A 25,840-nucleotide genomic window follows, 5' to 3' on the forward strand; every position below is an offset into this window, starting at 1 on the left:
AAGTTTAAAATTGAAGTAGAGTTAAAAAAAAAATACTTAAAGGAGAGTTAACTATCATCTTGTATACCATGGTATTATCTACCCTGGTTTAAGGGCTGTTGAGGGTATTGGTGCCCTTCAGAGATATTTCTTGTTCCCTTCCTTCTGATCCATGGTAGGCTTTCACTTCCTTGTTTCTGTGAAATTAGATGAGGCCTTGTGACTCATTCTGGCCAATGAAATGTGTGAGGAATTGTTATGAGTCACTACCATGGTGAAAGATTTAAGTGCCAGCATATGATCCACCCTGTTTCCTTTGAATTCCTTAGCTACTAGTGACATTACAGATGGTGAATTTTCTTTTATTCTGCATTCCTGAGTAAGGATGTCATGGAGCAGAGCCTTCAGTTAACCCTCAAGAGATATGTAGAAACAAAAGATGTCAATCATCACAAGAATCACTAAATGAAAATCTACTAAGGAAAAGAGATGCATAAAAGTGCATTTCCAGGGGTGCCTGGGTGCCTCAGTGAGTTAAAGCCTCTGCCTTTGGCTCAGGTTATAATCCCAGGGTCCTGGGATCAAGCCCCACACCAGGCTCTCTGCTCAGCAGGGAGCCTGCTTCCCCATCTCTCTCTGCCTGCCTCTCTGCCTGCTTGTGATCTCTCCCTGTCCAATAAATAAATAAAATTCTTTTTTTTTTAAATGCATGTCCAATGTGGTGAAAATGTAGATGAACGGGATACATTATGAGAAAATATTTGGGATATGAAGTCAAAGCAAACTGAGAGGTCAGGAAAGTTATCTGAGAGATGTTAAATTATTAATGAAAATGAAAAGTTATTCTGATGGGGGGTATGTATGTGTCTAATGTGTGTGTGTTAGTAGTGGTAGTAATAATGGTGGTGAAATACGATCTAACAAAAACATTCTACTGTAGAATGATGGAATGATGGTGCCATATGTGGAGGGCCAGAGATAGAAGAGAGCATGAGTTACTTGAAAACTGCATGGGAAATGAAGCTAGAAAAGTCGAGAACATTAAGGGTTCTTTGATATTAGCCTAACAAGTTTGGAACTTTTCTTGGGAAGTCAGTGAAGAATTTTAGTTCAGAGTAACAAGATCAGATTGGAATTTAAGAATAATCACTTCTGCATCAGGTAGAAAACTAGAACAAGGAACGACCAAAACCACACGATCAGTCTGGAGGATAATGTTTCTATAAATAATACTCAGAAAAGATTCCAATTTATTGAGAGTATTTCAATTTATACTTGTCAACAAAAACACATGTAGATTCAGAGAGGTCACTTTCAATTTAATTAGAGTTTTTCTCCTAGGGCTATTTTTTGTATTTAGGGTTCATGAAATTAAATTATAGGGGACCCAAGGCAGTCTAAGTAGTAACTAATAGCAAACCTATGACACTGAGATAAGATATACAAAGGATATATAGTAAGCTTGGAGTAAGTCCTTGTAATATAAACATGCTTAAGTGACAAAGTTTTAAACAAACAACCACCCTCACTTAACCTCAGCATTCCAGGTCCGACTTGGTTCACACTCAGCATTTCGCTCTTGTTGCTTGGTTTACTCCCATGGAATATTTCAGTGATAGTATTTCTCTCCTATCAAATTTTAACATGTTTTGAAAGCAGTCTAATATTGATGTCCCACACCACTGATACTGGAATATGGTATGTTCTAAACTAAGGTTGCATAAATATGTAGGAAAATTAAAGCAGAACATTTTCAGCCTCTTTGAAAAAAATTTTTTTGATGATTTAAACCCCAAGCACAATTAAGTATCCTTCCAAGTAATGACGGTAAATATTTACTACAAAAAGGAAAGGGCATCATTTATTAAATGGTGAATTGTTCTAATTAAAAAAAAAATTAAATAGACCAGATGAGATCACACTGGCTTAAGCCCACCATAGGAGACAAAGAAAAATAACTGGATAGTTGATGTTTTCTGTTTGTGGCAATCTGTCTCAAAATACTGGCTAGTTCAAACGCCCCTGTGCAGATTTACAGTGTTATTTCTGAATTCTAAATAATATGATACTATAAGGTCTTGATAAACTAAAATTAGTGTCCTCAAAACCATTGGTGATTAAATGTTTTCTATTGGCCTATTTTGTATTTTAACACATATTGTTTGTTTAAATGAAATAGGAACTTTTTATTGAGTGGTAGCAAGTGGAAAGAACTGAAGTCAAAATTCTGTGCTTGAGCAAACAAATTATTTTGGACTAAGCCTGTATCTCAAAGGGATGTAACATAGAGCTATAAAAACAAAAGACTGCCACTGAAATGTAGCACCATAGAAATACATTACACTATATCAAACCACCTTCTGGTTTTATAAAATATAAACTGTAAGTAATGAACTGAGATAAAACCAGACAAAGAGAAAACAATATCTGTGCAAATCCAAAAGCAGAAGGAGAAATAAACTGCTTAGAACACGTCAGAGATAAAACGGCCATTACTTGTAAAAAGAACACTTGTTTTTTTTCCTCATGATCAACATATCACAGTTTTTTAGGAAGACTCTATGTATCATATCCATCTCTAAATGTGCTATATATCTTCTTGAAGAGCCCTTTTGGACAAAGTTATTGCTCTAAGAATAAACTTCAAATTCTGCAATATTCAAAAGGAAATTTTTTCCAACTATTACTATATCCACCTGCTCTCTGTTGGCATCCACACAACTGAACATGACAGGTGAAAAACACAAAGTCTCACTTATTAGCCTCACTTCAGATTTGTGACCATTAAGTCCAGAGGTCCCTCACTGCTGCCCAAAGCACAGTTCAGTTCCTGGACCATGTAGGCTTCCTTCCGCACTCTACTCCTATGTCAAATGTCATTTCTTCACCTGTCCCCTTGAAAACTATTCTCCATGCTTATTTTCAGCACATGGATATACTCTCTCTTTATAAGAGAAAAAAGAAACAGTAGAAGAAAATGTTTTCAAGTCCCCATCACTGTATCTATCCACCCATCGGCATCAATGCCCACATATCTTGCCTTTCCTCCTACTATTATCAACCAAATCTCCTAGTCCTTAGCTATGCACAGTTTCTTTACCTTTCCTCGAGTCTCCATTCTTATCATCTACTCAAGTATGTCTCTTCAGAAATTCTCTCCTAATCCTCTAGTAACATCAGTTTTTCCTTTCTATTGGATCATTCTCCTCAGTGTGCAAATATGCTATTACGTCTCCTGTCCCAGAATAGTACCTTCAGTTGTACCACTTTCTCTTATAGCTACTTCTGTACATTTTTGCTCATCTTTTCGGCAAAATTTTTTAGAAGAGTAAGCTATAATTGCTGCTACAATTTTTCTTTCCCAATTCTTTCTTGAACTCACTCCAGTCAAGCTTTTGTATATGATGCTTAACATATCCAAATTTGAGCTCCCAACAATCCCGATATCCCCATTTTCCCCATAGCATATGTTGTCTTAAAACCTTTTCCATCTCATTCCCCCATTTGCTCATTCCCAAACACTTGGAGCCACATTTTTATTGCTCTCTTTTTCCCCACCCTGCAGATAATCCATTGAAAAACCTTGCCAAATTCCATCTTCAAAGTATATTGTAAAAACAGACCAATTCTTGTATCTACACTTGTCAATTTGGTCCAAGCCACTATGGTATCTTGCCTGAATATGTGTCCGACTACTGTTCTCCTTGCTTCTGCTTTTGCCTCATGTCAATCCATTTCTCACACAGTACTGAGAGAATGTCAAACCTCTTTAAGGGAAAAAAAAAAATGGTGCAATGGTTTCCCTAATCATTAAGAGTAAAAAGAAATGTTCTACTATGGCCTTTAAAAGCCCTACTATGGCCTAAGAAGTACCCCTTTACATCTTACCTGATCTTCAACCTCCTCATTGCTTTTTCTCTACTCCAACTATAATGTTTTTCTCATTGTTTCTAAAACACAGCAGACACGCTACCATTTCCCAGCCTTTTAATAAATACCTTGTCTGGAAGGATCTCCACAGCCCTCTCCCTCACCCTGTGTACTGTTATTCTATTCAACAAGGTCTTCGCTGACTATCACATCTAAAATTCAATTCTGCCACATCTCCTCTCTCTTTTCTTGTTTTAATTTCTCCTTGGTAGATATAGGTATCACTATCTATCATACTAAACAACTATTTGTCATTATATATAGATATATATATATCCATTTTATATATCCATTTTTATGGATATGAATATATATTTTTATGGATTGCTTACAATTGGACTTGGGTTTACTTGTAAACTGCTTTCTGGAGAAAAATTCACCCCCAGTTTGTAGCATTTGTTGAATTCCATGGTATCCATGGAGCTGGACTGTGTGTGTATATTTTCACAACTCTGTATTCAATGACATGTTAGTAGCTTGAAACTGGTCATGATTAGCATATAATATTTAATATTTGCTGAATAAATGAATTAAAATAGGTTAGGACAATTCAAATAAAAGTATTCTTTTCCATCTGGGAAGAAACAAAGACACAATATAGCAAATGGCACATGACCATAAAATCAAGTGGATTTTGGACTTATGAAATACAATGGGAAGGAGACTGCTGGGACAGAGATTTCAAGTGGAAGACACAGGTAAGAGCAAGATGAATAAATGGTGCAGAAACACATATCCTGAAATAACTCACTTTCTGTATTGGCACTACCCAGATATTTACTATAATAACTGGCAAAATTATACTCCGAATTTGAAAGGTGAATTGAAAACTCTACTGTAATGAATTTACATATACAGACAAACATTTGTGACTAGATTATTTCCTAGCTAGAATCACTTTTCAGGAGCTTAATGGTTAACACACAGAATGTCTTCATATCATATTCCCCACACTGTTGAGTAACAATGTCTTTTAAGAAAGTAGAAAAGTCTTTGAGGAAAATAGTTAAGTGTACAAGACCTAAAAAAATGTTAAGCTTAGGAGCACCTGGGTGGCTCAGTGGGTTAAAGTCTCTGCCCTCAGCTCAGGTCATGATCTCATGTCGCTCTCGGCCCGCAAGAACGACCCGCAGACGAGGTGAGTGGCAAACTTCTTTTATTACTAATGCTAATGTACTAATGCTAATGGCGGCCGCCCGCACCAAGCACTTATAGCAGTATATATGCACGCGCGTACGCCCCCCTTTCGCCCAATCAGAATGCCGCGCACGCAGCGTCCTCGTGCACTCTTATGTAACCATACAGGACTCTATTGTTCTCTAGCGGTGATCATGCGTTTATCTCTTGGCTCCTGGAGCTGTGTGCGTCAGCCACGAGCGCATCCTCCTAGACTAATCATTCTCAGTTCCTCAATCTTCAGGCACTCCAGTCTACGTGACTCCTTGCATCTGCTGGATGGCTCTCCACAGCTCCCCCTTTTTTATTGTTTATATGGCAGGGATCGTGCCTGTCTTAGGTTGCCAATCCTCAGCACACATGCTTACCCGTCATCGGGTACTCCCCCTAGCCGAGGAGCCCCTGTCTTAGGTTGCTATGGTGAGGGATCAGTCTTACCCGTCTTTGACTACCGATCCAGCATACTAAGCCATAACTTGGGGGGGAGGTGCTAGCCTCCAGAGCCATCATGGCTTAGACCCAAGCCCGCTGCTGTAGCCGTTGTTGTCATACAATTCTGCAGATGCATTTTAGAAGGAGTATTTGAGCCGGAATCATCAAGGCTCTTATGCCTGCCTAGTTTGAGGAATGAGACTGATTGTTATAACATACTAACCAAATCGCTGACGGAGCCAAGAGATACCTGGGTGGCGTTCAAGGTGACATTCTGAGCCCACCGCGGTTGATTAGCTGATGGTTACGTATGATGGCTCTTAGCTTATAAACTTCTGCGAGTATACATTTAACCGCACAAGGCAAGAGGCACATGAAAAGAACAATTACTACTAGCACTCCTATAATTGTTCCTACAACATACCATGCGTGCGTCAGGGAAGGGAAGTGAGAAAACAAGGACAATGTCCGCGTGGGTTTTGTATACACCCAACAGTCCATTAATCTGATTTTGTGTTGCAAGGGCTTCAGCTACCCTCCCGGTGACATTGTTGAGTGTTGCTGCAGTCTCGTTTATGTCGTTTATGTCGAAGCAGCACCGGCAGGTTGTCGAGGTTCACCTGTACTGGCATCGGGATATACGTTGGTATCTTGGCTATTACTGCCGAGTCTCCCACCGTGGCATTCCAACATTCTGATAGCAGACAATTCTGGGACTCACAAGAGAGACTAGATGACTTGTTAATAGTAGAAGCATTAAAAACTATGAAGAGAAAGGGAGCTCTAACACAGACGGGCATTGATAAGTAACTTATGTGCTTAGCTGAGGTGCAATTGCAAGTAACATTTGTTTCAAATCGAGAGCCTACGTGATAGTTGTACATACAGTTACGCCATGTAGACCCATCAATAAAGTGATGGCTTTCCAAGCCTGTACATGCCTGTGCAGCGTTGCAGAGTAGCCACTCGTGCGGTGCAGCTCGCACAATAGCAGGCCTTGGCGCAGTTGAGCTTATAGGGCGGGGGCCACTCATGGGGTGGCGCCGTGGAGCTGGAATGCGGAAGCGGTGTAACTTCCGTTTTTAATTTCGACTGCGCCACAACTGCGGCTTTCGCCCCTGCTTTCAGCTGCGCCATTACTTCTCCCTGCACTCTTAATTCTCCTAATGCCTTTTGCAATTCCGCCTTCTTTTCCTCAAGTTGCTGCCTCACGGTCTCCAAGTCCGTCTGGAGACCGGGAGATTCCCTTTTCTTGTTACTTGCCTCTATCTTTCCTAGCTCCTGTAACTCGCGTTCGGACATCCCTTCTGAGCTTTCGCTTTCGGATTCAGAATCTCGGGAGGAGCCCTTACGGGACTCTTCCTTCATTTGCTCAAGGACTTTCCCTCCCTGTAGTACTGCTCGCTGCAGGGGCTCTCGGGGGGATTGTAAACATACCTTCACCAGGGACCACACAGCTAGAGTCCCCGGGGATGTAGAGGGGCAGCGTTTTGAGTCCTCACCCAGGTTTTCCCATTGTGGCACATTTAGGAGCCCTTCTTCTATAAACCAGGGGGCAATCTCTTCTACTTCTTTTAAAAAAGCCCTCGCTGTTTTTGCCTTTAAGGGGGTACCGTTCATCTTGAGGACATCTTTTAAGGAGTCCTCCAAGCGAGCAAGATTGTTCCCCATACCGAGGAAACTTCCCTTATTGTCTCCGTAGAACTTCACAAACTCCTAACGTCTTATCGTCTACGGAGAGCTTCTGTTAAACCTTATTGTCCCCGTAGAACTTCACAAACTCCTAACGTCTTATCGTCTACGGGGAACTTCTTATCGTCCCTGCGCACCGGTCGTACTTCCGACGGCTGCAGGGAGCGTCCCTGTCGCTAGACAGACCTGCCAACTGACAGAAATGGGTGCAGTGCACTTGCACGCTTCACCTTATCGTTGCTCTTACCTCGATCCTCGTTCTGCGTCTGGAGATAGGGATCCCGGGTTTCGGCACCAGAGGTCGCTCTCGGCCCGCAAGAACGACCCGCAGACGAGGTGAGTGGCAAACTTCTTTTATTACTAATGCTAATGTACTAATGCTAATGGCGGCCGCCCGCACCAAGCACTTACAGCAGTATATATGCACGCGCGTACGCCCCCCTTTCGCCCAATCAGAATGCCGCGCACGCAGCGTCCTCGTGCACTCTTATGTAACCATACAGGACTCTATTGTTCTCTAGCGGTGATCATGCGTTTATCTCTTGGCTCCTGGAGCTGTGTGCGTCAGCCACGAGCGCATCCTCCTAGACTAATCATTCTCAGTTCCTCAATCTTCAGGCACTCCCGTCTACGTGACTCCTTGCATCTGCTGGGTGGCTCTCCACAATCTCAGGGTCCTGGGATCGAGTCCCACATCAGGCTCTCTGCTCAACAGGAAGCCTGCTTCCTCCTCTCTCTGCCTTCCTCTCTGCCTACTTCTGATCGGTCTCTGTCAAAGAAATAAATTTAAAAAATCTTAAAAAAAATGTTAAGCTTAGAAGAAAATTTGGAAGTGAAAAGGAGACTGAAAGGAATAAATGTAGAACGGAAGCAAATAATAAATAACAAAAGTTATCAGTTTGCCCATGGACATCTGCAGTTCATGTTATTTTGCTATGTGTGAAAAGCAAAAAAGAAAAAAACTGTTTCTTTGTCAAAGATTCACCATGATTCTCAAGCACAAAATAACATATTTGAAGAATTAGAGAAATACCTTGTGCAGTGGATTCATAGACACAATCCACATAGGAATCCCTGAAGAACTGTGTTGTTACAGCAGAGGTCTTGGACATCTTTGAAGATCTGTGGAAGGTGAAAGACAGAGAGGATAAGATGAAGGCACTGGGTTTCAAATCATGTGGAGAATGATTCAAGAAATTTAAGAGCCATGTAAACCTGCAAGATGTGAATGACTTAATAAAGCAACTCCAACTGATAATGTAACTGCAGTCTTCCCAGTGAATGGAGGAAACCTAATGCAAAAGTGATTCAATTATACAGCAAATTTGCAATCATAGTGAAGTTCAGGTATTCTTTTGTCTTAAATGAACAACTTCCTATATATTTATTTCAGAAGATGAGAACTAATGTGGCAAGACCTAATACCAGATGGGATGAAGTTAACCCAAATTATGTTTTTTAACAAAGCCAGTTTTAAGCTTGAGGAAGGTAATTTCCTATCCTCCAAACCACATGAGTCACACATTGCAGAGAGGTAGGAAGAATAATAGGCAGCCTCTGGGTCCCTTACTAAGGAGACCTAGAGATCACAGGAGACTGAGATCACATTATAGAGATCTCTGAATGAAAAGTGGGTTGAATTTTATTCTGTGAAGACCTAAGAGGCTTAAAAATGTCCACCTAACAAAGTGACATGGTAAATTCTGTGCTTTTGGAATATTACATCTTGTTTAGAATAGACTGAGAAAAAGATTGAAATTGGGGGAAACATAAAACTAATGCATTAGTATAAGAGAAGCTATAAAATCTTGAACGGGTGAAGGAGCAGTGGATATGGGCAAAGAGTCATATTTGAAAGATATTGTTCATTTGGAATATATACAACTTAGGCACTGATTGAATTTAGGAGGTAAAGATTATACAGAGTTTTGAAGCCTGAGAGATGGGAGGATAGTAAACTTAATTTAGCAATCCAAGAGAAGAGGCATATTTATTCATTCAAGAATATTTATTGAGGTCTTACTATGTACCAGGCCCTGAGCTAGACAGACACCAGGGATAAAGAGACAAATAAGATACATTCTCTTCTCCTAAGGATCTTGAAGTTTACTGGTAGATGACCGAGGTAAAATGGAAAGTGAGATTATAGACAGACTGAATTTAAGTGGCCAGGAGATCCCCTAGGAATAAATGTCCAAGTGGCATTAGAAATGTGAAACCAAAAATATTTTTGGGTTTGTTATCCCATTGCTATTTTTTATTTTAGTTAAACAATAAGTTTTCCTTTCATATTTGTACTGTGCACTGAGATCACTACCAGTGTAAAGCTTAAGCAATCAAACTGGGAATTGGTGTGTGTTATAGAAAAGGTCTTGTTAGAGAAAAAGGAAAATGAAGTTGTTTCAACATAATTAATTATAATAAAGCTATTCTCAGTCCCAATTTAGTCATAAATTTAATTATGGAAGATAAATTTAATTATGGAGATACGACTTTGAGAAAGAGAAGTGCAAATGAAGGAAGAAAAATTGTATGCATATCCAAACAAAATGAAACTGCTTGCTGTTTTAACCAGAGTATCCTGAACTCTGTTCAGAAGAATTGATGATACTGATCTCTGCTTTCTTATCTGATTAATCCACACTCGACAGAGAAAACTACATGGGAAAACCTGACCATTTTCAGGAGGATGTGGCTGCTGTAGATACCTCCTCACCAGCAAAATGGCAAAGGTCAGTTTGTCCCTCTAGTGTCAGTATCACATTTCCGCCACTGTAAATAGATCTGTGACTTGAACCTACCACATATATTAAAGTTGCCCTACATATGTTATGTCTTCATAATGTACATATAGCTTCAGATTTCTAAACTGATGTTAGACTCACATATACAGTTAAGGGCAAATATTCTCTGTGACTTTGAATAAAATAACTTCTTGGAACATTAACAAGGCTGGAATGTGGGAGAAACAAAAGTACTTAAACAACCTTACACCAGAATGAGGAAAATTTTCTCTTTCACAATGTTAAAACTTCTTTTCATTACATGCCTTAGTAAAGCCTGATATTAATTTGAACATAGAAAACCAATTCAAACATCAAAAATACAAAACACTGAAGGCAAAAGTTATGATCAACAGGCTGAATCCTTTTCAATGTGCATGACTTTTTACACAAGGATTTAGGAAAGAAATCAGGAACTATGAACATCACAAATCCATAGTGATAACTGCATTGAGTCTGGTTCTGAAACCAAAACAGAAGGAAAAAAAAGATCTCTGGTATAACTGCATATTCTGTCTTTCCCATCCAATTCTCCTCAGAATTTGTTATACAAAATAACATTGGAAACCTCTACACTGAAGGAATAGTTGAAAAAACATTTTTGAAAGATACCACACTAAAAACAAAAGACAAGACACCACACTATTTACATATGTATAAATTAGTACCTTGCCCTAAGATAATTTTATTTAGTAATGAAAATCCATAAAATGGGAATCAGGGCAATGCATTGTGATGTTAACTTTGGTATGCACATCCCTCAGCTGTCATTGCAAGTGAAAGGCTATTCATCTTGTCCCACACGCACATTAGTTCCTTGGAATGGGAGGATTCCTGCTCTGGGGATCTGTTGATTTGGCAAATAACATTAAGAGGGGACTTTGCTGAAATTTTTGTTTAAGGAACAAAAGTGCATAAAACATTCCACATATTTGCAAAGTGTCTTCAAAAACACTTTAGTTATATGTGTCTCCTAGTTTACTCAGTAAAGGTTTAAGTATATATTCACACAGAGAATGAATGTGTGATATGTTATATACATATTAGATATATATGTTATATACATATTTTTATATATTTTACATATTGTATATGTTATACACATATATACATTTTGTATATATATGTCTGTGTGTGTAAAAATATATATGTAATTGATATATGTTAATTATATATTATATATATATAAAATATATATCAGGAAATTGAGTCAAAGAGTTATATTTCAATAACACTTCAAGTCTGGTTTGGTAAGAGGCTTTAGGCAAACCTTAACAGCTCATTGATTTCTATCATTACCAACCAGTAATGGAATTTTCATGTTACGGAGATGGCAGTCTACGTAGAACTGATTCAACCTCTTCCAATTTTCAATTAAAATACCTGTAGAAATTCACAAAAGACAGAAGCAGAGAACTACAATTTGGATTGAAGTTACCAAGAGATCATATCCCAAATATCTACTGAATGATCCCTAAGTGCATCACTAAGTGTGCTGAATTTTTAAAATGCACTCTGGAATTGAACATGTTCTGTAGTCTTAAATAGATAAATAGTAGCTCTGAGAAAGGGAGTATAAGGCTATGCCGTACACAACTGCCTGATTCTGGCTTCAGAGCCTAGGGAATGTGAGGAATGTAAAATCAAATAGTTGAACCCTACACCACAGTGTGGGGACAGATAGGAATTGCACCCCTAAATTTCTCTACTCCCTATCGCCTCTTGCTGACTCAAAAGAAATTTTTAAGTACTTTTTAAAAAATACTTATACTGACAGCACAAATACCAGCAGCACTAGAGACAGAAAGTGGGGAAGGTGGTGTGTTGTACCATGAGAGGGTCTGTGTGGCTAGGAGCGACAGTGAAATAGAGAAAAATAGGAAGTTAATGTGGCACTGTGGCAAGAGTCCATCAATGAAAGAGAATCAAATATATTCATAAAAGGTAAAGGTAGCATTTCAAATCAAGGGGAAAATGAGTGAAGACTCAATACAGGTCATTAAAACATTCAGCTAACCATTAGCAGAAAGCCAAAAAAGGAAGGAAGAAAGAGAAAGAGATGGAAGAAAGGAGGGAGGGAGGGAAGGAGTGAAGCGAGGGGAGTAGAGAGAAGAAGGGAGAAAGAGCAATTGAATGTCCTTATATGTTAGGCTAAAGTCCAGATGATTTAAAATTTATATATAAAACAAAGGAAATATAGAAATAGAAGGAACTCTATAGGCAAATAATAATATCTAATGTCTTGTGTTTGAACCTTGTGCCAGACTCTGTGGCATAATTTAAATATATTGCTTATTCCTTGTAAGTATTCAGGAGATATTAATGTAATAACAAATCATGATCTAGTGAAAGTTAAACAAAAAATATAAAATAAAACTCAAAATTAAGAAATATGCTAACATTATGCATCCTCTTAGCAGATCTTAGAAAAATTGTATATTAGTATCCCATAGATGTTGAAAATGTGGAATTTGGGAAAACTGAATGCTCAATAATATAAGAATGATAAAATATATCTATTTCAATGCCAAATCCAGCATTATGCTGTATGGAAAAACACTCAGAGAATCTCTACTAAATTCAGGAACAAGACAGGATGAACATTACATTTATCATTGATTAATCTTGAAAACATCTAGAAGATTGCACTGGAAACTAACAGTGGGTGCCTCATTTGTTATTTTGGATGGGGAGATGCCTCTGTACAGATAGGGATAGGAGTGTGTAATAGATATTATTATTATTTATAAATATTTGGTACTCCTTCCTGGGGTAGGATTATCCCTTCCTACCCTATTGGCCTCAGGCTTCACTATGGAATTTGCTTTAGCCTGTAAATTGTGATTGGAAGTGATAGGTTTCACTTCCAGGCAGACGGTTTAAGCAACAATAAATAATTAGTTTAGAGGTGATACTTCAAAATGGGGGGGGGTTGTTCTTTGAAAGAAATGATGATGGTGTGACATAATAGCTTTATAGAGAATGATTGGATCCATTCCTCACACTAAAAATTAAAAATGTTATCAGAGTTAGGAGTGCAATAATTGAATTAATGTAAGTATTTAAAATTGTCAACAGATGAGCTGGAGATTGTTGAGCTGCCACGTGTAGAGGTGGTAAATTAGGACAAGTCAAAATGAAAGAAACAATCAAGCCTTTATTCACTCACTGAGATATCGTAAGTAAGAGGCAAAGCAGGAAAAAACTACTGGCCTTCCCAGTGCTTTATTTTTTTCACCTAACAGTTGCAGGGTTAGGGTCAGATGCAAGCAGATGGAAGGAAATCTCCAGCTTTGTATGGACCTGGGGGGAAGGGGGCCAAGGAGAGACTTGAAGAAGGGCTTGAAGTTGAACAACACGGAATCTTGAGTTAAAGTGGAGAAAAGCATTTTCAAGGTGCCTGGATAAGGCAGTATCCATGAAAGAGGTACCTTGGATAGGCCCTTCCCCACAACCAAGCAGGTCTCTAAATGGAGGCATTAGGGCTATAGATGCAGATATTTCTATATCTGCAATCCAAGAGCATTGTAGGTGTGGGAGTACTGAGTCCTTAACTGTACCTTCCTCCAGACTGTGCACCAAGTCCAGTGTGAGGAGGGCAGATTTCTGGGTAAAGACTATACCTGCCTTAATTTGGACCTAAATAATCACACATAAGTTTTTGGCCTGGAGCAGGACTCCTAAAAAATCATGTGTAAATTACTCTATATGCTGGAAATGAAGAAATGTTTTCCAACCATAATTTAGAAGCAGTATGAAAAAAGATGGATACATTAGATTACATAAAAATAAAATAAAACTTTACATCACAAAATATATGGGCAAAATAGAAAGACAGATGGAAAATTGCAAAAATGAATTTGTAATTTAAGTTAAAAAGGGTTACTCACTACAGTGTATACAGTACTTCTAAATGACAAAAATAGACACACAAAAAATCCATCAACCCCACAGAAAAATGAGTTAGAAAGATGAAGAGACAGTTAAAAATGTAAATTACTCTTACCCATATGAAAAGATGCTCAGAATCATTCAAAATAAGAGAAGTGTAAATTAAAACTACATTGAGATGTCATTTCTCACATATCAGATTGGAAAATCAAAAGTTTAACAACACCGTCTATTGATGAGATTGTGAATAAATGGCACTCTCATTACTTATTATTGGTGCTGCAAAATGGTAAAATTCTTATGAAAGGGATATTGGATATATTCAGCAATATTGCATATATATTTACCTTTTGAAGCAGGAGTCTCACTTCTATGCATCTAAAAGTTACACTGACAAAAATAAAAAAAGATGTAAAAATAAAGCTATTTATAGTAGTACTGTTTCATACTTGAAGACAGAAACATATATATATATATAATATATGAAAATATATATACATATCAAAAGGGAATGGATTGTGGCACCTGGGTGGCTCACTCAGTTAAGCATCTGTTTTGGGCTCTGGTGATAATCTCAGGGTCCTGGAATTGAGCCCCCCATCGGGTTCCCTGCTCACTGGAGAACCTGTTTCTCCCTCTCCCTCTATCCCCTGTCCTTGGCTTGTGATCTCCCTCCTCAAATAAATAAATAAAATCTTTTTTAAAAATGCATTGAGGAGCACCTGGGTCGCTCAGTCATTAACAGTCTGCCTTTGACTCAGGTCATGATCCTGGGGTCCTGGGATCGAGCCCTACATTGGGCTCCCTGCTCCAGGAAGCCTGCTTCTCCCTCTCCCACTCCCCCTGCTTGTGTTCTCTCTCTCGCGCTGTGTCTCTGTCTAATAAATAAATAAAATCTTAAAAAAAAAAGATGCATTGAATAAACTCTGATGTATGCACATATTGGGGTACTATGCAACTTTAAAATGGAATGAGAAATATCTATATATACTAGTATGGGATGATATTCTGTATATATTCTTTTTATTTTTTTAAGATTTTATTTATTTATTTGACAGACAGAGATCACAAGTAGGCAGAAAAGCAGGCAGAGAGAGAGGAGGAAGCAGAGTCCCTGCTGAGCAGAGAGCCCGATGTGGGGCTTGATCCCAGGACCCTGGCAGAACTGAACCCACTGAGCCACCCAGGTGTCCCTGCATATATTCTTAAACAAACTGCTAAGAGAGGGTCTAGCAGATAGCTCTCAGCTATCAGTCCTATCAGACAACTAAAGAAAAGGAGATATTTCTTTTCCAAGTGAAGCTGAACATAGATCTGTCTTCCTTGCTCCAATTCAGAGCATTTCTGAATGGTCAATCCATCTTTACATAACCTGAAGTTCAGCTAAGGCTTCAGTTGAAACTGGATCCAGTTAATCTTCTTCCTTTGCAAAGTTCTACTTCTTTCCTTTCCTCTCCAAACTTATAATAAACCACCTGCATACTAATCTCTATCACAGATTCTGCTTCCCTGTGAGCTTAGAACCAGGAGTCGTTCAAGACAGCCAAATTTGGATGGGAATGTGAAGCTGGATCACTCCCCATCACATGGCAAACTATGACTGGAATATAGTACCACTGGCACAACATGGCAATGCAAATGTTAAAACTGTTACTAGTGTGGTACTGGGGTGCCATAATGAAGGATGAGAGTGCACTGGCTGGTGTAGCATATAAACTATTTAAGAAATATGGGGGACACCACAACTATAAGAACAGTACAATTGAGTGGTTGTATTTTTTTTTTAAGATTTTATTTATTTACTTGTCAGAGAGAGAGCAAGTGAGCACAGGCAGACAAAGTGGCAGGCAGAGGCAGAGGGAGAAGCAGGCTCCCCACCAAGAAAGGAGCCTGATGTGGGACTCGATCCCTGGACGCCAGGATCATGACCTAAGCCGAAGGCAGCTGCTCAACCAACTGAGCCACCCAGGTGTCCCCAGCTTAGTGGTTTTTGATAAACTTGATCATTCTGAATAAGATGATATACAGCCAAGGTGATTAATCAGCAAGTAAAAGCTAAGGGTGAAAGACCAACAGACTGGAGACTATTGTCTCTTGAAGCCAGAGGGCAGAGAAAACTGAGGACCCAGCTCAGAACACAAGCCTCAGATTCACCAAACTAAAACTGTTTAAAACTCCCAAATAAGGCAGAAGTGCTATGCCTAGGTCAGAAACATAGTGAAGAGAAAAATAAGACCCTGACATATGGAATGGTTATATCTAGTGGTTGCCCTGAAAATTCTCAAAGTCTTCTAGACTTGCTGAGCCTATAGAAATGGTTCACGTCTCTCTAAAACAGGGTAATAGTCTCTCTTGCTTTAAAAAAAAAAAAAATGCAGAGGACTCTTCCCCACAAAACATCCCTGGAAATCTGTCCTGACTGAAAAATTCTGGGCATGGGGTGGAAAAGAACTGTACCCCAAAAGAGCTATCAGACGTAGCCATTATGTGCCAGGAGGAAACAGTGGGACTAGATCCTAAGGGAGTATAATCAAGAGTGCCAGAACATAAAGTTGGATAGGAGGAAACTATCAATATATCCTCTCCCAAGATATGGAATATAATTCTCTGTCAAAGGCTTAAAGAGACATAAACATCTTATTAAAGTAGCTCCCAGAAGCATGCAAAATGTAATGGTTTATACCAAGTGAGGTAGAAATGCCTGAATTACTATATCAGATAGTGGGAAAAGGTTATTTAAAAGCCAATATAAGTGGGTTTGCTAGAGTGAATATAACATATAGGGCCAGAAAACCCACAATACTTACCCAAATTATAAGAAATATGTTAATGAGAAGGTCATCAGCAATATTTTAAAGTTTAGCACAGTTCTCCTCTGTACGTTAGGGCTAATAAATAGAGGATCAATAGTTATGCTAGGCTCTCAAAACAATAGAGTCCAAGCAGGGACAGAAGCTGGATGGATGCAATAATTATGGGTGGTGAGGTCAGAGAAAAAACTAGGGACGCTTGATAAGCAGAGACTTATAGAAGTGATTAATACACAGCTTTCCTAAAGACAAGTGAGATGAACAGGAAGTAAGGATATTACACAATCTGGAAAATTAAAAGATTTTAAAGATAACCAGAATTCTGAGAATAGTTGCCCTAGCAAAGAGTCATGGCCTCTTGTTAGTTTTTGGAAGTCCAGAGCAGAGAGAACCCTGGAACACCATAAATGGTCATAAATATTCCAGTCTTTTCCTAATGGAAACTACAGCCATTTAATTGGGTGACTATACACTGGGGAAAGGGAATACTTAAACATTACAAAAACTATTACAACAATAGTCTTCATGCCAAGAAATGAATGATCAGATATTTCACAGAAAGGAAACAGATGGCAAATAAGCACATAGAAGATGTTCAACATCCTTAGTCATTATGGAAATGAAAATTTAAAACAAAATGAAAAATCACTGTACACCTATCAGAGTAGCTAAATTAAAAATAGTGACAACATCATATACTGACAAGGATGTGGAGAAACTGGAATATAAAATGATACAACCACTCTGGGAATATTTTGGCAGTTTCTCAAAAATCTAAACACAACTGCCATATGACTCTTCAATTGTGCTTGAGCATTTGCCACAGAGAAATGAAAGCTTATGCTCACAAAAAAAATCTATATGAATGCTCATAGCAGCTTTATTCATAATGTGCAAAATTTGGAAACAATCCAGATATCCTTCAACACACTTAAACAAACTGTGGTATATCCACACCATGGACTACTATTCAGCAATTAAAAAAAAGAACAAACCAGTGATACATATAACAATCCAAATAAATCTCCAGGGAATTAAAGAAAGTGAAAACAAGCCAATACCAAATGGTTTCATACTATATATTTCCACTTACACATCTCTATTGAAATGACAAAATCTTAGAAATGGAGAATAGATTAGTGGTTGCCCAGACTTAAGGACCAGATGGGGGGTGGGAGAGAAGTGGATGTGACTGTAGGATAGCAACATGAGAGACCTTTGTGATGATAAAAACGTTTTTATCTTGACAAAATGAATGATAATACCCTGTATATTTACTATAATTTTGCAAGAAGTTACCATTGAGGGGCACCTGGTTGGCTCAGTTAGCTGAGTATCCAACTCTTGGTTTTGGGTTAGGTCATGATTTCAGGGTCCCAAGATTGAGCCCTATATCGAGCTTGTCTCTCTCTCTCTGCTCCTTCCCCAGCTCTCTCTCTCTGTCTCTCAAAAATAAACATAATCTTAAAAAAAAAAGAAATATCATTGAGAGAAACTGTAAAATGTGCACAGAATCTCTGTATTATTTCTTACTATGAATTATCCCAAAATAAATTTAGTTTAAATAAATCTTTATGCTGTGATGCCTCCTTACAGACTCTGTGGAACTCAAAGAATCATTGGTGAAAAAGACATGATGTGAAGTTTATGACTAGACCTAATGGGAGACTCATACTTCAGATTATGTGGTTCCTAGAGCAACAGTGCTATATGAAATAGAGAATTATAGATTTTTTGAAAAACACCGTCTGGTGTACTACTAGGATCTGGTAGTGAGTGTCTGATTATGGAATACCAATTGACTATGAAGGCAATCTGGATATATTCATCCAAGGCAATATTGCTTAGCAATTAAAAAAAAAAAAGATTTACCTACATATAATATGGATGAACCTTAAAACTTTATAACAAGTGAAAGAAGATAGACATAAGGAAGTATGTATAGTAAAATTCCATTTATATGAATTTTTAGTAATAAAAAAATGAATCTATAATGTTAAAAATCAGGTTAGTACTTGTTTGAGGTTGAGGGAGGAGCCGACTAATTCCAAAGGAGCAGAAGGAAGTTTTCTAGGATGATAGAAATGTGTTATATCTTGATTTAATGCAAGCCCTATCAAAATACCAATAGCATTTTTTATAAAACTACTACAAATAATCCCAAATTTCTGTGTAAACAAAGAAGACCAAAACAAGAGCAATCTCGAAAAAGAACAACAAAACGAGGTACCACAATCCCAGATTTCAGGATATACTGCAAAGCTGCTGTAATCAAAACACTGTGGAACTGGCACAAAAGTAGACACGTAAATCAATGGAGCACAAGAGAGAGCCCAGAAATATACCCATATTAAATAGTCAGTTAACCTATGACAAAGGAGGCAGGAATACGAATGGAAAAAAAATGGTGTCTTCAACAAATGGTGTTGGGAAAACTGGACAATTATACGCAAAAGAATGAAACTGGACCACTTTCATATACCAAATACAGAAATAATCCAAAATGTGAGATCTGAAACTATAAAAACCCCAGAAGAGAGCACAGACAGTAATTTCTCTGACATGGGCTATAGCACCATTTTTCTAGATAGTTTCCTCAGGCAAAGGAAATAAAAGCAAAAATAAACTATTGGGACTACATCAAAACTAAAAGCTTCTGCCCAGCAAAGGAAAATATCAACTGAACAAAAAGACAAGCTACTGAATGGGAGAAGATATTTGCAAATGATATATCCAGTAAGGGATTACTATCCAAAATATATAAGTAATATACAAATGATCCAATTAAAATGGGCAGAAGACATGAACAGACATTTCTCCAAAAAAGACAGATGGTCAACAGGCACATGAAAAGATGCTCAACATCACTCATCATCAGAGAAATGCACACCAAAACCACAATGAGATACCACCTCACACCTGGCAGAATGGCTAACATCAGAAACACAAGGAACAACATGTGTTGCAAAGATATGGAGAAAAAGGAACCCTTATAAACTGCTGGTGGGAATGCAAATTTGTACAGTTACTGAGGAAAAAATTAGAGGTTCCTCAAAAAATTAAAAATAAATTTACTGTATGATCCAGATGTTCTACTAGTATTTACCCAATGAATACAAAAACATTAATTTGACTAATATGTACACCCCTATGTTTATTGCAGCATTATTTACAACAGCCAAAATATGTAAGCAATCCATAGTCCATCCAAAGATGAATGAATAAAGCAGAAATACACACACACACACACACACACACACACACACACAGGAATATTACCCAGCTATAAAAAGTAATGAAATTTTGCCATTTGTAACAACATGGATGTATCTAGAAAGTGTAGGATGTATCTATAGAGTGTTAAGTGAAGTAAGTCAGTCAGAGAAAGACAAGTACCGTATGATTTCACTCATATATGGAACTTAAGAAACAAAACAAATGAACAAATGAAAAGAAGAGGGCCCCTCTCCCCCAAAAAGCCAGACTCAAATACAGTGAAAAACTGGTGGTTACCAGAGGTAGGCTGGGGATGGGTGAAATAGATAAAATGAGTACATTTATTGTGATGGGCACTAAGTAATGTATAGAATTGTTGAATTATTATATTGTACACCTGAAACTAATATGACATTTTAAGTTTAAGAATAAATAAATAAGTAAAAGAAAACATGTATATGAGTGTAAAATACAGAAAGGAATGTACTACATCTTGCCTGGGGTAGTATATGAGTGTAAAATAAAAAAGGCATGTACTACATCTTGCCTGGGGTAGTTGTCACATGGATTTTTACAACTGTCCAAGTTCATCAAACTGAATAAGTAAAATGTGAGCTTAATCTTACATATAAATAATATCGAATAAGTTTGATTTAAAAATTGTTTCCAAAAATAACCTACTAACCAACTTGAACAAGCTCCCACTGGCAAAAGATAGGAGAATTTGAGCCCTTCCAAGATGATGGAGGAATAGGGGATCCCAGTTTTGTCCGATCCCTGGAATCAGCTAAATAATTATTAAATCATTCTGAAAACCTGGAAAATAAACCAGAGATCTGAGAAAAGAACTTTACAAATAGAAAAGCAAAGACTTTTTGCAAGATACGAGATGTAGAGATGTGAATCTGAGGTGATACATCGGGAGATAAAACACAGGAGCAGAGAGCCTCCACAAGCCGGCTACTGAAAATGTTACAAACAGCAGAGTGCAAAGTTGGAACTTCTATAAGTTTACCTGAATGGTGCTCAGGAGGTTTCCAGCAGGCAGAATCTCAGGTGGGACAGCATGGTCTCAGGATCCCTGGGGTCACAAAAAGAACAAGGGGCACCCTCGTTCTGAGTATGGCAGAGTTCCAGGCATTGGAGCAGGAAAGCTGGTTGCAACAGCTTTCTCCTTGGTGTTGCCATAAACCAGGACCCCCTGCATGGTAAGGGGAAAGTTCTCTGAGCAGGGGCCCAGCAAAAAGCAGAACTGCAGTGAAGCCCCCTTCCCTACCCTGAGAGGAGCAGCCCCGGTACACTCCACAAGGGTCTGTTTACAGTTTGGAGACTCATGAGCGGCTCTCGTGCTTGAGGTAAAAATGCTCAGGCACAGACTGGATGAACACAGAGTTCAGTCCGAAACTAGAGAGACAAGAGTGATTGACTGCTTTTCTGTGAGGGCTCACTGAAGAGTGGGGGGTTCAAAATAAGCTCCTGGGAAAGAGATCGGAGCGCGGCCATTTTAAGACCCATGGCAAGAGCGGTGCAATTCCTCCCAGGCAAGACCCCTGAGAATCAGTGAAACAGGCCCCTCCCCTAGAAGACCAGCGGGAACTTCTGGCAAATACCAAGTTTACCAATCATACAAAACTGTAAAACTCCAGCTTTGGGGGAAAAGAAGTATACAGCATTCGGGGTTTTTTCTTATTTTTCTTTAATCCTTTTTAATATTTTATTATCCTTTGCAGCTATTTTACTTTATCAATTATTTTTTAATTTTCATTTTTTCACTTGCCGTTTATATATTTTTCATTTTTGGCTTCCGTTCATTGTATTCAAATATATTTTATTTTATCTTATTTTATTTTCCCTTTCTGACCAATTTCAGGATCTAGTTTTTTTTCTAACAAGCACACCAAAATACACCAGGGTCTAGTTTATTGTTCTGTTCTGATCAACTTCTTGTCTGATTTTATTTCCATTTTATTCCCTTTTTTCCCTTTTCTGCTTGGTTTCTGTTCTCTTCTGATTGTGCAATGTATATTTTTCTGGTATAGTTATTCTTTTGTCCTTCAGTTTTATAATTTTACACTTTTCAATTATTTTCTTGTCTTTTTGGGGGGGGGTTAAAGAAGGGAATGTATTAATAAGCACAGGGAGAGAACCTGCCATTGGGCACCCCCAGAAGAGGCAGTCCAGGCCATGCCCCCACTCTGGCAGAAGGGAGTCTGAAAGTCCCAGGAGCTCTCAGGGAATGTCACTGCTAAAACATATATATCTACCATTCATAGAAGGGCAGGAACAGGGCTGGAATAGGATCAGAGGATCTGGCAGGGCATCCTGGCCTGGGATGCCCAGCAGTTGCTGCCCATCTGCAACCGAATGACAATCTTGCCCTCTTGCAGCTGGTTGTCTGAGAAGTTCCAAGGTTCTCCTTGGACTTCTTAGGAAAGCAGTTGGGATCCCCAGAGAAAAGCCCGTTATCCTGGGCTACCACCAGTCCACCCAGGTTCATCAGCATCCACTGCATATAGGCTATGTTCTTTTCTTCCCAGATGTCTGCAGTCTGAAAGATGTCAATGGTGTTGATGCCACAGTGCTTGGCTGCCTGCAGGAACTGAGATAATCTGCTCCAGCACCTTGAAGGCTCTAGTGGAGGCCTGGATATTTTCCCCTGGGGCCTGTTCCTTGGGGTACAGCCTGTTGATGAGCTCACACAGAACCATGCCATCCTTAAGCCTGTTCTGAAGTTCTCCCACCCAAGCTAGAGCCAGCCCACATCCTTGTGGCACTGGATGGTGATTCACTGGATCAGGATCTGCTCCAGGTCTGCATCCTACTGTTTCTCAATCTTCTGCTCTACCTCCCAGCTCAGGCTGTAAGCAGGTCCCCTACTGGCCATTCCAAAGGGTAGTGGTGAAGTGGTGGCTGTAAGTAAGTGGTTTTGGTGGTAAGTGCAGCACAATCCTGGCGGGGGCTGCCAGTGGAGTCCAATTATTTTCTTGTCTTTTCAATTATTTTTGTCTTTTTAAATTTTCATTTTTACACTTACAGTTTATAAATATATATATATATATTTCATTTTTGGCTTCATTTCATTGTATTCAAGTACATTTGTGTGTGTGTGTCCCAAATATAGTCAAGTATAGGCAAGATCCCAAAATAGGCATACACACACATATATATATATCTATGTATATATAGTTTTCTTTCTTGCCTATTTTTAATATCTGGTTTCTTCTAACAAACAGACCAAAATATACTCTGGTCTAGATTATTGTTCTGTTCTGTTCAACTTCTTGTCGGATTTTATTCCCATTTTTTTCCCTTTTCTTATATTATTGGTTTCTGTTCTCTTCTGATTTGTGTAGTGTGTATTTTTCCAGTATAGTTATTATTTTTTAGTCCTTCAGTTTCATATTTTATTTTCCTTTTCAATTATTTTATTATCTTATCAATTATTTTTATGTCTTTTTTTAAATTTCATTTTTACACTTTTACACTTTCAAGTTTCATTTTAAACTTCATTTTACACTTAAACATTTTTGAGGTTTTCTTTCTTGCCTATTTTGGGATCTAGTTTCTCCTAACAAACAGACCAAAATACTCAGGATCCAGTTTATTGTTCTGTTATGTTCTATTTCTTGCTTGATTTTATTCTCAGTTTTTTTTCTTTTTTCTTTTTGGTTTCTGTTCTCTTCTGATTTGTGTAGTATACATTTTTCTGGTATCATTGCTGCTCTATTTGTATTTTCCCTCCCTTTGTTTTTTATTCTTTTCTGGACATAATGACAAGATGGAAGAACTCACCCCAAAAAGAGAACAAGAAGCAGAACTCACAGCCAGGAATCTAATGAATATGGATGTAAGTAAAATGTCAGAACTAGAATTCAAAACAACAATTGTAAAGATTCTCTTTGGGCTTGAAAAAACCATAGGAGACACTAAAGAATCCCTTACTGGGGAAATAAAAGAACTAAAACCTAAATCAGGTTGAAATAAAAAAATGTTATTTCTGAGATGCAATAAAAAATAGAGACTCTAACTGCTAGGATAAACGAGGAAGAAATGTGAGTTATATAGAAGACAATAGGATGGAATATAAGGATGGTAAGAAAAGATAAATAACTCCTGGTTCATGAAGGGGTGGATTCAAGAGATCAGGGATATCATAAAGTGAAACAATATTAGAATAATTGAGGTCCCAGAGGACTCTTCTACCCAATCTTCCCCACTTCTCTTTCCCTCAACAGTCAGAACTGCATTGCAATCTGGTGGTACTCTGAGACAGTCATGGTTTCTTTCCTATTTTCTCTCACTGGCATTTACTCTAATAAATCTCATGCATATGTAATCTCAAACCAATACAACATTGATCTTAATGCCAGTTCAAACAGCAAACTATATAGAAGTCTGCAAACTGTAGGTTGTAGGTCAAATCCAGCCTGTGACCTGTTTTTACAGTCTACAAGCTTAAAAAGGCTTTTCATTTTTAAATGTTTATAACAGTAAATAAAATAATATATACAATGAAAATTGTAGGTGGCCAATAAACCCGGAAATGTTTATTTTCTGGTCCTTTACGTTAAAAAAGTTTGCTGACTTCTGAACTATAGAAAGGAAGGAAGGGAAGGAAGGATGGAGGAAAGTGGCAGGGGCCGGGCATTTTTTCCCAGCATTTGATGAAATTTTATTTGACTACATGGTTGATGATATTTAGAAATTATTGTTTATTTTTAAGTATATTACTATTGTGGCTATGTTTTTACAGTTCTTATGTTTTTAGAAATGTAAAACTCTTATCAGATAATATAATACCTGGGATTTACTTTAAAAATGCATATGACTGGAGAGGGCAGAAGTGTAAATATAAGATGATTGGCCATGAGTTGCTAAGTCACAGGAACCAAAGGTACAGCTGAAGGAATATAGCCAATGATAATTGTAACAGGATTATAAGGTGACAGATGACAGCTATACTTGTGGTAAGGATAGCATAATGTACAAAGTTGTGGAATCACTATGCTGTACACCAGACACAAAAGTAACATTTTGTTTCAACTACACTCAAATAAAAAGAATCTTTAAAAAAACATTGGTCATGAGTTGGTAATGGTTGATAGTGGGTGATAGTTACATGGCAGTTCCTTATACTATTCTCCCTATTTATGCATACTTTTGAAATACTCTATGAGAAAATGATTACAAATGTATTAAATAAATTAGAAATCAGATAAAAATAAGGAAGACTTTTTAATACTAAAATACTACTTAAAACACAATAAGAAAATATTTGATATTACTAATTCCTATGGGTTATATTATATCCCCATAAAAATCATATGTTCGGAACTCCCCAGCATGTCATAATGTGAACTTATTTGGATATAGGTTATTGCAGATGAAATTAGTAAAAATGAGGCCAAGGCTGGGTAGGATGGGCCCCCAATTCAGTATGACTAGTGCCCTTACAAATAAAACAACACAAGAAGAGGAGATAAGCATTGAGGCAAGATGATATGAAGAGACTCAGGAAGAAGACAGACATCTTCAAGTCAAGGAGAGAGACCTGGGACAGAGGCTTCCCTCATGGCCCTCAGAAAGAACCAGCCCTGCTGATTCAAATTTCTAACCTACCAGAACTGTGAGACAAATTTGGTTGTTTAAGCCACCCAGTTTGTACTACTTTGTTATGACAGCCTTTGCAAACTAATATAGTGATGAAATATACAATTTCCAGAAAAAAATTAAATAGACAAAATCAATTTAAAAAAGAAGAAAAGAGCCAGATAGCTAAGAAACTATGGATAAAATTGGGGGGGGGGATTCCTCCCCAAAAGACTATAATTTTAGGGATAGATTTCCTTGAATTTCCAAATTTCCACAGAACCACAATTCACATTGCATGTAAATTCTTCCAAAGTGTATCAATATATGACTCTACTAGGC

The 25,840-nt window shown here is 38.0% G+C and overlaps 1 long non-coding RNA gene and 1 pseudogene across 4 annotated transcripts in view; both read right to left on the minus strand.

The window, feature by feature from the left end:
• LOC132015997 (uncharacterized) overlaps nt 1-25,840 on the minus strand; it is a 138,197-nt gene that overhangs the window by 65,504 nt on the left and 46,853 nt on the right. For 3 of the 4 annotated variants that reach the window (XR_009403853.1, XR_009403856.1, XR_009403852.1), the window contains 2 exons: nt 8,243-8,331; nt 7,390-7,978 (listed from right to left, as the gene is read on the minus strand). This is a non-coding gene — a long non-coding RNA (uncharacterized LOC132015997). Of the gene's footprint in view, nt 1-7,389; nt 7,979-8,242; nt 8,332-25,840 lie in introns of those variants that run through there. The other variant, XR_009403855.1, reaches the window with a different exon arrangement.
• LOC132015360 (transgelin-2-like) lies at nt 22,210-22,793 on the minus strand (annotated as a pseudogene).

This window comes from Mustela nigripes, chromosome 4, assembly GCF_022355385.1.
Source record: "Mustela nigripes isolate SB6536 chromosome 4, MUSNIG.SB6536, whole genome shotgun sequence".
In the NCBI taxonomy this organism is placed as follows: Eukaryota; Metazoa; Chordata; class Mammalia; order Carnivora; family Mustelidae; genus Mustela; species Mustela nigripes.